The sequence below is a fragment of the Pongo abelii genome, chromosome 9 (genome assembly GCF_028885655.2).
Source record: "Pongo abelii isolate AG06213 chromosome 9, NHGRI_mPonAbe1-v2.0_pri, whole genome shotgun sequence".
In the NCBI taxonomy this organism is placed as follows: Eukaryota; Metazoa; Chordata; class Mammalia; order Primates; family Hominidae; genus Pongo; species Pongo abelii.
Window position 1 is genome coordinate 40,153,975 of NC_071994.2, and position 12,955 is coordinate 40,166,929.

The following is a 12,955-nucleotide window of genomic DNA, read 5'->3' on the forward strand; positions in this document are numbered from 1 at the left end:
TAAAAATAAAAAAAAAACAAAACAAAAAACAGCAACAACAAAAAACCCAACCAAACAAAAAAACGTGAATTGGGGGCACCAGCTGAAATCCTAATTTATCCAAAGGGCTCTGTAATCTTGTCTTGTTGTGGAACACGCCTCCTTTCTAACCGCTTTATCAATTCTCCATTTTCTTACTCACGAATTGCCCCAAAATTGGGTCATGCAATGCCCCATGGTTCCGTGCACTTATACAACTAACTATAGGAATGTTTTTTACTCTTTAAAGACTTTTCCCCTCTGAATGCCAGAATGGCCAACTTTGTCTTTATTCTCCATTTCATGAGCTTTAAGTGCTACCTGACCTGTGAAGAGTTTGTTGTTTCTTGAAAGAAAACCTTGACAACACAGGTAATCTCCCCAGTATGGGATTTAGAGTCTACCTAGTAAATAAACAGAGACAAATCTGAAGGTAGCTAACCTCTCTTTCTGGGGGTGGAGTTAAGTTTTTCTGACTGATACAGATTACTCCATAGCTAAGGCACTTGGGACAGGCCTTATTTTTTATTGTGAGTATTATTAGAAGCAAGTGTACGTTTACTCTGCCAATAAAACTCCATTAATTTAAACATATAGCTGCATCTCATGAGCTATAAACTCACAAATATTTAACATTTTCATCAAATAAATCTTCACACTTGAGATATACAAGTCAATCAACAATTCACAGAGTTTACTTGCTTTTATTTTGTGTATAAGAAAGCAAGAACGGAGATGGGCCTAGCTTCCCAACCTACATCTTTCTTTAATGCTGGATGCTTCCAGGAGTACTTGGACATCAGACTCCAAGTTCTTCAGTTTTAAGATTCGGACTGGCTCTTCTTGCTCCTCCAGCTTGCAGACAGCCTATTGTGGGAACTTGTGATCATGGCTTGGGAGCCAAGATGGCTGAATAGGAACAGCTCCAGTCTATAGCTCCCAGCGTGAGTGACCCAGAAGACGGGTGATTTCTGCATTTCCAACTGAGCTTTGAAGAGAGTAGTGGTTCCCCCAGCATGCAGTTTGAGATCTGAGAATGTGCAGACTGCCTCCTCAAGGGGGTCCCTGACCCCCGTGTAGCCTAACTGGGAGGCGCCCCCCAGTAGGGGTGGAATGACACCTCATATGGCCGGGTACTCCTCTGAGACAAAACTTCCAGAGGAATGATCAGGAAGCAGCATTTGTGGTTCACCAATATCCACTGTTGTGCAGCCACCACTGCTGATACCCAGGCAAACAGGGTCTGGAGTGGACCTCCAGTAAACTCCAACAGACCTGCAGCTGAGGGTCCTGACTGTTAGAAGGAAAACTAACAAACAGAAAGGACATCCACTCCAAAAACCCATCTGCACGTCACCATCATCAAAGACCAAAGGTAGATAAAACCACAAAGATGGGGAAAAAACAGAGCAGAAAAACTGGAAACTCTAAAAATCAGAGCACCTCTCCTTCTCCAAAGGAACGCAGCTCCTCACCAGCAATGGAACAAAGCTGGATGGAGAATGACTTTGACGAGTTGAGAGAGGAAGCCTTCAGAAGATCAAACTACTCTGAGCTAAAGGAGGAAGTTTGAACCAACGGCAAAGAAGTTAAAAACTTTGAAAAAAAATTAGACGAATGGATAACTAGAATAACCAATGCAGAGAAGTCCTTAAAGGAGCTGATGGAGCTGAAAACCATGGCACAAGAACTATGTGACGAATGCACAAGCCTCAGTAACCGATGCGATCAACTGGAAGAAAGGGTATCAGCGATGGAAGATGAAATGAATGAAATGAAGTGAGAAGAGAGGTTTAGAGAAAAAAGAATAAAAAGACATGAACAAAGCCTCCAAGAAATATGGGACTATGTGAAGAGACCAAATCTACGTCTGATTGGTGTACCTGAAAGTGATGGGGAGAATAGAACCAAATTGGAAAACACTCTGCAGGATATTATCCAGGAGAGCTTCCCCAATCTAGCAAGGCAGGCCAACATTCAAATTAAGGAAATACAGAGAATGCCACAAAGATACTCCTCAAGAAGAGCAACTCCAAGACACATAATTGTCAGATTCACCAAAGTTGAAATGAAGGAAAAAATGTTAAGGGCAGCCAGAGAGAAAGGTCAGGTTACTCACAAAGGGAAGCCCATTAGACTAACAGCTGATTTCTTGGCAGAAACTCTACAAGCCAGAAGAGAGTGGGGGTCAATATTCAACATTCTTAAAGAAAAGAATTTTCAACCCAGAATTTCATATCCCGCCAAGCTAAGCTTCATAAGTGAAGGGGAAATAAAATCCTTTACAGACAAGCAAATGCTGAGAGATTTTGTCACCATCAGGCCTGCCCTAAAAGAGCTCCTGAAGGAAGCACTAAACATGGAAAGGAACAAACGGTACCAGCCACTGCAAAAACATGCCCAATTGTAAAGACCATTGACGCTAGGAAGAAACTGCATCAACTACCGAGCAAAATAACCAGCTAACATCATAATGACAGGATCAAATTCACACATAACAATACTAAACTTAAATGTAAATGGGCTAAATGCTCCAATTAAAAGGCACAGATTGGCAAACTGGATAAAGAGTCAAGACCCGTCAGTGTGCTGTATGCGGGAAACCCATCTCACGTGCAGAGACACACATAGGCTCAAAATAAAGGGATGGAGGAAGATCTACCAGCAAATGGAAAACAAAAAAAGGCAGGGGTTGCAATCCTAGTCTCGGATAAAACAGACTTTAAACCAACAAAGATCAAAAGAGACAAAGAAGGCCATTACATAATGGTAAAGGGATCAATTCAACAAGAAGAGCTAACTATCCTAAATATATATGCACCCAATACAGGAGCACCCAGATTCATAAAGCAAGTCCTTAGTGACCTACAAAGAGACTCAGACTCCCACACAATAATAATAGGAGACTTTAACACCCCACTTTCAACATTAGACAGATCAACAAGACAGAAAGTTAACAAGGATATCCAGGAATTGAACTCAGCTCTGCACCAAGCGGACCTAATAGACATCTACAGAACTCTCCACACCAAATCAACAGAATATACATTCTTTTCAGCACCACACCACATCTATTCCAAAATTGACCACATAGTTGGAAGTAAAACACTCCTCAGCAAATGTAAAAGATCAGAAATTATAACAAACTGTCTCTCAGACCACAGTGCAATCAAACTAGAACTCAGGATTAAGAAACTCACTCAAAACCGCTCAACTACATGGAAACTGAACAACTGCTCCTGAATGACTACTGGGTACATAAAGAAATGAAGGCAGAAATAAAGATGTTCTTTGAAACCAACGAGAACAAAGACACAACATACCAGGATCTCTGGGACACATTCAAAGCAGTGTGTAGAGGGAAATTTACGGCACTAAATGCCCACAAGAGAAAGCAGGAAAGATCTAAAATTGACACTCTAACATCACAATTAAAAGAACTAGAAAAGCAAGAACAAACACATTCAAAAGCTAGCAGAAGGCAAGAAATAACTAAGATCAGAACAGAACTGAGGGAGATAGAGAAACGAAAAACCCTTCAAAAAATCAATGAATCCAGGAGCTGATTTTTTGAAAAGATCAACAAAATTGATAGACCGCTAGCAAGACCAATAAAAAAGAAAAGAGAGAAGAATCAAATAGATGCAATAAAAAATGACAAAGGGGATATCACCACCAATCCCACAGAAATACAAACTACCATCAGAGAATACTATAAATGCCTCTACGCAAATAAACTAGAAAACCTAGAAGAAATGGATAAATTCCTCGACACATACACTCTCCCAAGGCTAAACCAGGAAGAAGTTGAATCTCTGAATAGACCAATAACAGGCTCTGAAATTGAGGCAATAATTAATAGCTTACCAACCAAAAAGAGTCCAGGACCAGATGGATTCACAGCCGAATTCTACCAGAGGTACAAGGAGGAGCTGGTACCAGTCCTTCAGAAACTATTCCAATGAATAGAAAAAGAGGGAATCCTCCCTAACTCATTTTATGAAGCCAGCATCATCCTGATACCAAAGCCTGTCAGAGACCCAACAAAAAAAGAGAATTTTAGACCAATACCCTTGATGAACATTGATGCAAAAATCCTCAATAAAATACTGGCAAACCAAATCCAGCAACACATCAAAAAGCTTATCCACCATGATCAAGTGGGCTTCATCCCTGGGATGCAAGGCTGGTTCAACATATGCAAATCAATAAACATAATCCATCACATAAACAGAACCAAAGACAAAAACCACATGATTATCTCAATAGATGGAGAAAAGGCCTTTGACAAAATTCAACAACCCCTCATGCTAAAAACTCTCAATAAATTAGGTATTGATGGGACATATCTCAAAATAATAAGAGCTATCTATGACAAACCCACAGCCAATATCATACTGAATGGACAAAAACTGGAAGCATTCCCTTTAAAAACTGGCACAAGACAGGGTTGCTCTCTCTCACCACTCCTATTCAACATAGTGTTGGAAGTTCTGGCCAAGGCAATCAGGCAGGAGAAGGAAATAAAGGGCATTCAATTAGGAAAAGAGGAAGTCAAATTGTCCCTGTTTGCAGATGACATGATTGTATATCTAGAAAACCCCATTGTCTCAGCCCAAAATCTCCTTAAGCTGATAAACAACTTCAGCAAAGTCTCAGGATACAAAATCAATGTACAAAAATCACAAGCATTCTTATACACCAATAACAGACAAACAGAGAGCCAAATCATGAGTGAACTCCCATTCCCAATTGCTTCAAAGAGAATAAAATACCTAGGAATCCAACTTACAAGGGACATGAAGGACCTCTTCAAGGAGAACTACAAACCACTGCTCAATGAAATAAAAGAGGATACAAACAAATGGAAGAACATTCCATACTCATGGGTAGGAAGAATCAATATCGTGAAAATGGCCATACTGCCCAAGGTAATTTATAGATTCAAGGCCATCCCCATCAAGCTACCAATGACTTTCTTCACAGAACTGGAAAAAACTACTTTAAAGTTCATATGGAACCAAAAAAGAGCCCGCATCGCCAAGTCAATCCTAAGCCAAAAGAACAAAGCTGGAGGCATCACGCTACCTGATTTCAAACTATACTACAAGGTTACAGGAACCAAAACAGCATGGTACTGGTACCAAAACAGAGAAATAGACCAATGGAACAGAACAGAGCCCTCAGAAATAATGCTGCATATCTACAACTATCTGATCTTTGATAAACCTGACAAAAACAAGCAATGGGGAAAGGATTCCCTATTTAATAAATGGTGTTGGGAAAACTGGCTAGCCATATGTAGAAAGCTGAAACTGGATCCCTTCCTTACACCTTATACAAAAATTAATTCAAGATGGATTAAAGACTTAGATGTTAGACCTAAAACCATAAAAACCCTAGAAGAAAACCTAGGCAATACCATTCGGGACACAGGCATGGGCAAGGACTTCATGTCTAAAACACCAAAAGCAATGGCAACAAAAGCCAAAATTGACAAATGGGATCTAATTAAACTAAAGAGCTTCTGCACAGCAAAAGAAACTACCATCAGAGTGAACAGGCAACCTACAGAATGGGAGAAAATTTTTGCAACCTACTCATCTGACAAAGGGCTAATATCCAGAATCTACAATGAACTCCAACAAATTTACAAGAAAAAAACAAACAACCCCATCAAAAAGTGGGCAAAGGATATGAACAGACACTTCTCAAAAGAAGACATCTATGCAGCCAAAGAACACATGAAAAAATGCTTATCATCACTAGCCATCAGAGAAATGCAAATCAAAACCACAATGAGATACCATCTCACACCAGTTAGAATGGCGATCATTGAAAAGTCAGGAAACAACAGGTGCTGGAGAGGATGTGGAGAAACAGGAACACTTTTACACTGTTGGTGGGACTGTAAACTAGTTCAACCATTGTGGAAGTCAGTGTGGCGATTCCTCAGGGATCTAGAGCTAGAAATACCATTTGATCCAGCCATCCCATTACTGGGTATATACCCAAAGGACTATAAATCATGCTGCTATAAAGACACATGCACATATATGTTTATTGCGGCACTATTCCCAATAGCAAAGACTTGGAACTAACCGAAATGTCCAACAATGATAGACTGGATTAAGAAAATGTGGCACATATACACCATGGAATACTATGCAGCCATAAAAAATGATGAGTTCATGTCATTTGTAGGGACATGGATGAAGCTGGAAACCATCATTCTCAGCAAACTATCGCAAGGACAAAAAACCAAACACTGCATGTTCTCACTCATAGATGGGAATTGAACAATGAGAACACTTGGACACAGGATGGGGAACATCACACACTGGGGACTGTTGTGGGGTGGGGGGAGGAGGGAGGGATAGCATTAGGAGATATACCTAATGCTAAATGAAGAGTTAATGGGTGCAGCACACCAACATGGCACATGTATACATATGTAGCTAACCTGCACATTGTGCACATGTATCCTAAAACTTAACGTATAATAATAAAAAATAAATCAATCAATAGGCCTGGAAATTTTATTTTTTTTACTAAACAAACAAAACAAACAAACAAAAAAAACTAACAAAAAAAACAGCAAGGACTTTCAGCTGGGCGCAGTGGCTCACGCCTGTAATCCCAGCATTTTGGGAGGCCGAGGCAGGTGGATCACCTGAGGTCAGGAGTTCGAGACCAGCCTGGCCGACATGGTGAAACCTCGTCTCTACTAAAAATACAAAAAATTAGCCTGGCATGGTCGTGTGTGCCTGTAATCCCAGCCACTTGGGAGGCTGAGGCAAGAGAATCGCTTGAACCTGGGAGGCAGAGGTTGCAACGAGCCGGCGAGATCACACCATCGCACTCTAGCCTGGGCAAGAGAGCAACACTCTGTCTCAAAAAAAAAAAAAAAAAAAAAAAGAAAAAGAAAACAAGAACTTTGCATTTGACAAAGAATGACCTGTTTTCTAGCTTAGCTAGTTGAAGAATTGGGCTACACTAATGTTAGCTTTGGGAAAGTTTGATACTGAGAAGCCTGTGAGTCCATCCTTGCTAGGATGGCCAAGGTCAAGGTGGCAGAAAGAAAATTGGAGGCTCTCTAGTGTTCTCCACGTTCTATTAGGGCCCCTGCCACTGTTCAGCTTCCCTTCACCTCTGCACCCCTTGCAGTCAGGAGCAGGGGATGTGTGTGTCAGTTTGCCTACTTGCCTATATCACTGGTCAAAAGTCTGGGGGCCATGTTATCTTACCTTCCCAGCTAACTGGACCAGGGGTGATTCTGTCAGGATTGACCAGGAGAATACTACTTTAAGTATTTAAAACATAGACTATTTAAAGCAGAGAATTAAAACACGAGTGATGAAAGAGCTGGGAAGCCTAAGAGGGCAGTCAAGAAACTCAGAGATTATCAATAGTTGAGAAGTCAATATGGCTCCTAGGCTGGAAGGGACAAAAAGAGTATATGGTGTTTCCTGAGCCCAGGGGCTAGGATCACCAGTCAGAAACCAGAACCACAGGAGGCCTGATAGCAGGAACTGGAGCCATGGGAAAGATACATTCTCTACCCGAGATGCCACTGACTCAGAGCAGGAAGGGGAATACCCCTCCTGGCTCTCCAATCCTCCAATGGTGCCCAGATACTAAATACTAAATAGGACTGTACCTCCAAATAAGAGAAAAAAGCACAGAAGGATATCTTGATTTAGGAAAGATTCTGTGGATGGAGTGCCTAATTTTAATTAGGAATGCTTATATTCTGTTACAAAATGGAATGAAAACAGAAATTCCTGTAATTTAGTAACATCTAAATCTGGTGACACATTCCAAAGAATCACTAAGACAACTTTTTTGATAACTGTTGCTTTGTAATATAATATTACTAAATAATATTATTTTAAAGAGGCAAAAATAGAGTGCTTTTGGGTATATTTGGGTTAAATTTTTATACATTTAATCCTCCCAAATTAAAAAAAGCTAATGTCTTTCATTCAGTAGAAACTGCCCTGAATTTTCCAGTAACCTCAGCACCTGCAAAAAGTATTTTCTAATTAAATATTATAATGGTCTACTGAGAAAAGTCAATTAAAGGTGTCATTAATTTTATATTTATTAAGCAAAAAATAAAACTTCAAAGTTTGCAGACAATTTTATGAAAACATTTAAAAATTAGATTATGTAAAGAAAATCTCCAGAAGCATAACAGTGATATAGTTTTAGACTCAGATATGTGTTTTAAGATACTCTGCTCAGTTATTTTTTAATGTTCACATTATTAGTTTAAATAAGCTTTAAAGATTATTTAATGTATATGGACCTATGCTGTTTTAACTTTTAAAAATGGATATTTAAAAATAGTTTTAGTTGGGCCCAGTGGCTCATGCCTGTAATTCTGGCACTTTGGGAGGCCGAGGCAAGAGCATTGCATGAGCCCAGGAGTTCGAGACTAGCCTGGGCAACATAGTGAGACCTCGTCTCTACAAAAAGTAGAAAAATTAGCTGGGTATCAGGGTGCACACCTGTAGTCCCAGCTACTCTGGAGGCTGAGCTGGGAGGATCACTTGAGTCCAGGTGTTCGAAGTTACAGTGAGCTATGATCGGGCTACTGCACTCTAGTCTGGGTGATGGAGTGAGAGACTCAATCTCTAAATATTAATAAGTAAATAAATAAAATAAAAATAGTTAAACAACTATTTTACTTTTTAAATTGATCTGTTTTCTAGGTCAATATAGTGAAGTTTTTATTATCTTGTAATAAAAGCACAATTTGTTGGTCAGCAAATATATTTAACAATATTAAGAAATATTAAGAAATGGGTCTTAATAAGACCCACTTCTCCCAAGAAGTCTTCCTTATTAGACTTAGAAAAGCTCTTTACTGACTTTGAGCTCCCCGGGCCACCCATGGAGGAAGTACTTAAGCTTTTATCTTATACTCCCCTTTATTCTAACCCCTACTAACATCTTAGCTTACCACAGGGAGATTTAAGCCCCTGGTGCTCAGAGAGACTCCGAATTGTACTTGCTATAGTTCCCCGATCCACAGACTACTAATAATACTTACTAATGTCTAGAAATTACCAAGAGAACAAATTGGTAGTTTTCTGAAGAAGAAAACATTCTACTTCTCTTGCTTGGGTTATGGGCTATTCCTGCAGATTATCTCTTTATGCTTTCCAGTTATGTAATTTAAATAATCAGAAAAGATATAATAAAAATTAATTAGTTAGAAAAATTTAAAAATGCTAAAGCAACTAAAATTAGTATAAAAACAGGATAAAACAAGTAAAATGGAATCTTGATAAAGCCCTAAGAAGAATGGAGGTAAGAAAGCAGTATAAATAATCATAAGGAGGCAAAATAAACTAAGAACAATGAAAATAGAGTAAAAGGCCAGGCGTGGTGGCTCACACCTGTAATCCCAGCACTTCGGGAGGCTGAGGTGGGAAGATTGCTTGAGCCCAGGAGTTCGAGACCAGCCTGGGCAATGAGGCAAAACCCCATCTCTGCAAAAAATTTAAAAAATTAGCTCTGTGTGGAGGTATGCACGTGTAGTTCCAGCTACTTGGAAGGCTGAGGTGGGAGGATCACTTGAGCCCAGGAGGTTGAGAATTCATGCCACTGTACTCTAGCCTGAGTGCCAGAGCAAGACCCTGTCTAAAAAAAGAAAATACAGTAGAAAAGTTAACACAAAAAGAATAAAAAAGTCAAAGAATAAATCCAGCTAAACTGATATAAAAGTGGTTACAGGTATAGGTTTACAAAAATCAAATCAATTAAAGAGAATGTGTACTCAGCAATATTAGGAATTCTATGTTTTAGCCCATCACATGAAAACAATTTTGGCCTAACTGGCTAAACCAGACCTGTAAATTCTGGAGTCCTTGCAGGACTCTGTGGAAAGAACTCTAGGGCAGAGGACCCTCAGTGTTCTGCGGTAAAAGCCGGAAAGCAGCTTAAACCCGTTAAGAAAAACCCTTTTTTAGGTCTATTTAGGTCACAGGTCATGGTGCAGTAGATGATTCTTTGAAATAATTATCTAGTCCAATCTTCTTCCTATAGATCTGTGAAACAAGGCCTACATTGATGAAAAAGGTGCAATTTCAGTGATGGGAGTAGAGAGAGGTGGAGCCAAAGGAAACTGTTCTTGGCAGCACATACTGATTGGGAGACCTACACATTTAAAGTTTTATCAGCACCTTCTTGAGTAATCCTTTTTTTTTTTTTGTACTCAAAGTTTGGAATTGACACAGTTGTGTTTGATGTGTCCTAGGTGGGCATTTACCTCCCTGGGAACTCACTCCCTAGGCTGTCTGGGTATATCCAGTTGCTCAGTGGAGAAGTATCTGAGAACAGTGATTTCTCACAAAGACACAAGCAGCTCTGCCGGCCTGGGGTGAATTAAGGTTGAGGCATAGGTGGAAAGTGGGGGAGGGTAGTCTTGTAGAGCCTTGCCTGGATTTGATGGGGCAGCTGGAGAAGGCCCATGAAGGGGGAAAAAGGAACAGAGTGGGCAACAATCCTGGCTGCCCCAGCTTCACTCAGCCTCCCAGGTGGTGCCTGGGGATCTCTGCAAGGCTGCCTCTGGGAAGAGAGCTGCAAACACAAAGCTTGTGCAGGTAGGTCAAGGCATCTACCGTAAGACTCAAAAGGCTTGCAGTCCTCTTCAATTGTGACAGTTCTGGAGCAAGGGACTGTGTTAGTTTCCCATTAGCTGCAGTAACCACTTTTCGCAGATTTATTATTCTGCAGTTCTGGAGGTCAAATATCTGAAATGAGTCTTACAAGGGCTAAAATCAAGATATCAGCAGGGTGCATTCCTTCTGGAGATTCTAGGGGAGCATATATTTCTTGCCTTTTTTAGCTTCTAGAGACCACTTACATTCCTTGGCTCATGACTTCCTTCTCCACCTTCAAGGCCAGCCATACAGCATCTTCACATCTCCCCACCGACCCCATCCCCTCTTACCTTTGCTTCTCTTTGACTCTCCTGTATCACTCTTATAAGGACCTTTGTGATTATATTGGGCCTGTTTGGATTATACGGGATACTGTCCCCATGTCAAAATCCTTAACTTTATTGTAGCTGCAAAGTCCTTTCGGCCATGTAAGACAACACATTCACAGATTCAGGGGATAAGGATGTGGATATCCTTGAGGGGCATTACTCAGCTTACTACAAGAGCTGTTCATTCCCTGTTACTTCAGCAGATTTGTCCTTGTAGGAGAGCCCACACTGAAGATGTGGGAGCTGGAGGCAGGCACTGGGAGCTGGAGGCAGGCACTGGCTTGTGGTTTCATTAAAAATAATGAGTGATTGAACCAGCTGCTTTAGGACTAGCTTGTAACTCCACTTCCTCTTGGAAGTTTCAGCAGCTTAAGCCTCTAACTGCTTAGGCAGGAAAGAGCTGAGGCTTGGCCAAAAATGTTACAGTACTAGACATGAGCAAATTCATTGAGCAAATTTATACTCAGTACTTGGTGGGTAGTGAATATTGTGCAGGACAGTAGAGACTCATTGGTGAATAAGATTGATTGCTCTCAGATATTAATTTTATTTATGTGCTATCTCCCCTTTTGTGGTAGAATCTAAGCTACATTAGAGAACATATTTTGTCTTAATCACTACTAAGTCCTGATGGCCGCTTTTTAGGGATTTTGATGGTAAATTCTCAATAAATTTTTGCTGGTTTAGTAAAAGATATGATCTTTGACCTCAGTGAGGTTATAATTTAATATGTTGGACTAGAAGTTGGCTAATTACGGCCCTTGGGCCAAATCTGCCCCACTGCTTGTTTTTGCAAATAAAGTTTTATTGGAACTCTGATGTGCCCATTCATTTACATATTGTCTTTGGCTGTTTTGTCATATAACAGTAGAGTTGAGTGGCTGTGCCAGACTGTATTGGTCACAATTTGGCGTTAAATATTTACTGTCTGGCCCTTTACAGAAAAAGTTTACTATCACCTGGGCTGACAAATGGTAGCCAGAAATGGTAACAAAAAATGGTGGCTACATTGAGCATAATAAGATCCACAATAGGATGCCTTAGGAGCTCGAGACAGACACTTTCATTATTCTTGGAGCTTCCCATGCTCCGAAGTTCACACATTTAGAGAGACCCTTTAGCGCATCAATCAACTGACCACAGTGGTTGTCATGGAGAGCCCATTGTTCCAGCCTTCATATCCTTTTGGTTCCTGCAGGTTTGTGGCTTTGTAGTCACCTATGAGACTCTTTGTTGAAGTGGGAACTCTAGTGTCTAGGATCTAGATTCTCTGGGTGGACCATTCCGCCTTTTATTCTGAGGTCTCTCTACCTCTCTATTGCACTGTCGAGGTGTAGCGTTTAGATTCCTACTGTGCATACATTTTTCTATTTCACCCCCAATGTCCTACAATTGTTTCGTATGATGTCATCAGTTCTGTCTCCTCACCTTCCAGGTGATCTAACATAATCTAAGTACTGTCTAAGTCTTCAAAAGATGTAGACATTTATAAAAGACCCCGGTTTCTAATTTTCTCCCATCAGAATCTCTAGGGCAAAGAATTGCAAGTCTTGGTTACCAGTTTGCAAGCAGCATTAGGTGGTAAAGGAGCTAACAAACAAAAATGGTACTTTAGGAAATTATCTCTCCTGCTTTGCATTGAATTATATCCTGAAGGCAACACATTTTAAATAAGAGAGTGGTTTTAAGGAAGAGAGTAGCAAGATCAACTCCCAGGATAATATTCAATATTTAGCAGGTGGTACTTATTTTAACCACACAGACTTAAACAATTGTGTGGCAGTGTGGGTACTTACTGGCTATGCATCAGTAGGATTTGTGTTTTGGAAGTTGATCTGGCTGTCAAGGGCAGAATGGATGGGAGGCATTCCCATAAGATTAGAGGGAGGCTAGGGAGGAGGGCATTATACTAGTCTAGGGAAGAGATAATAGGAT

The 12,955-nt window shown here is 40.3% G+C and overlaps 1 long non-coding RNA gene across 2 annotated transcripts in view; it reads left to right on the forward strand.

Moving 5' to 3' along the window:
• Positions 1-12,955, forward strand: part of LOC103891832 (uncharacterized) — a 173,254-nt gene that overhangs the window by 60,897 nt on the left and 99,402 nt on the right. The gene's annotated exons all lie outside the window — the stretch shown is intronic.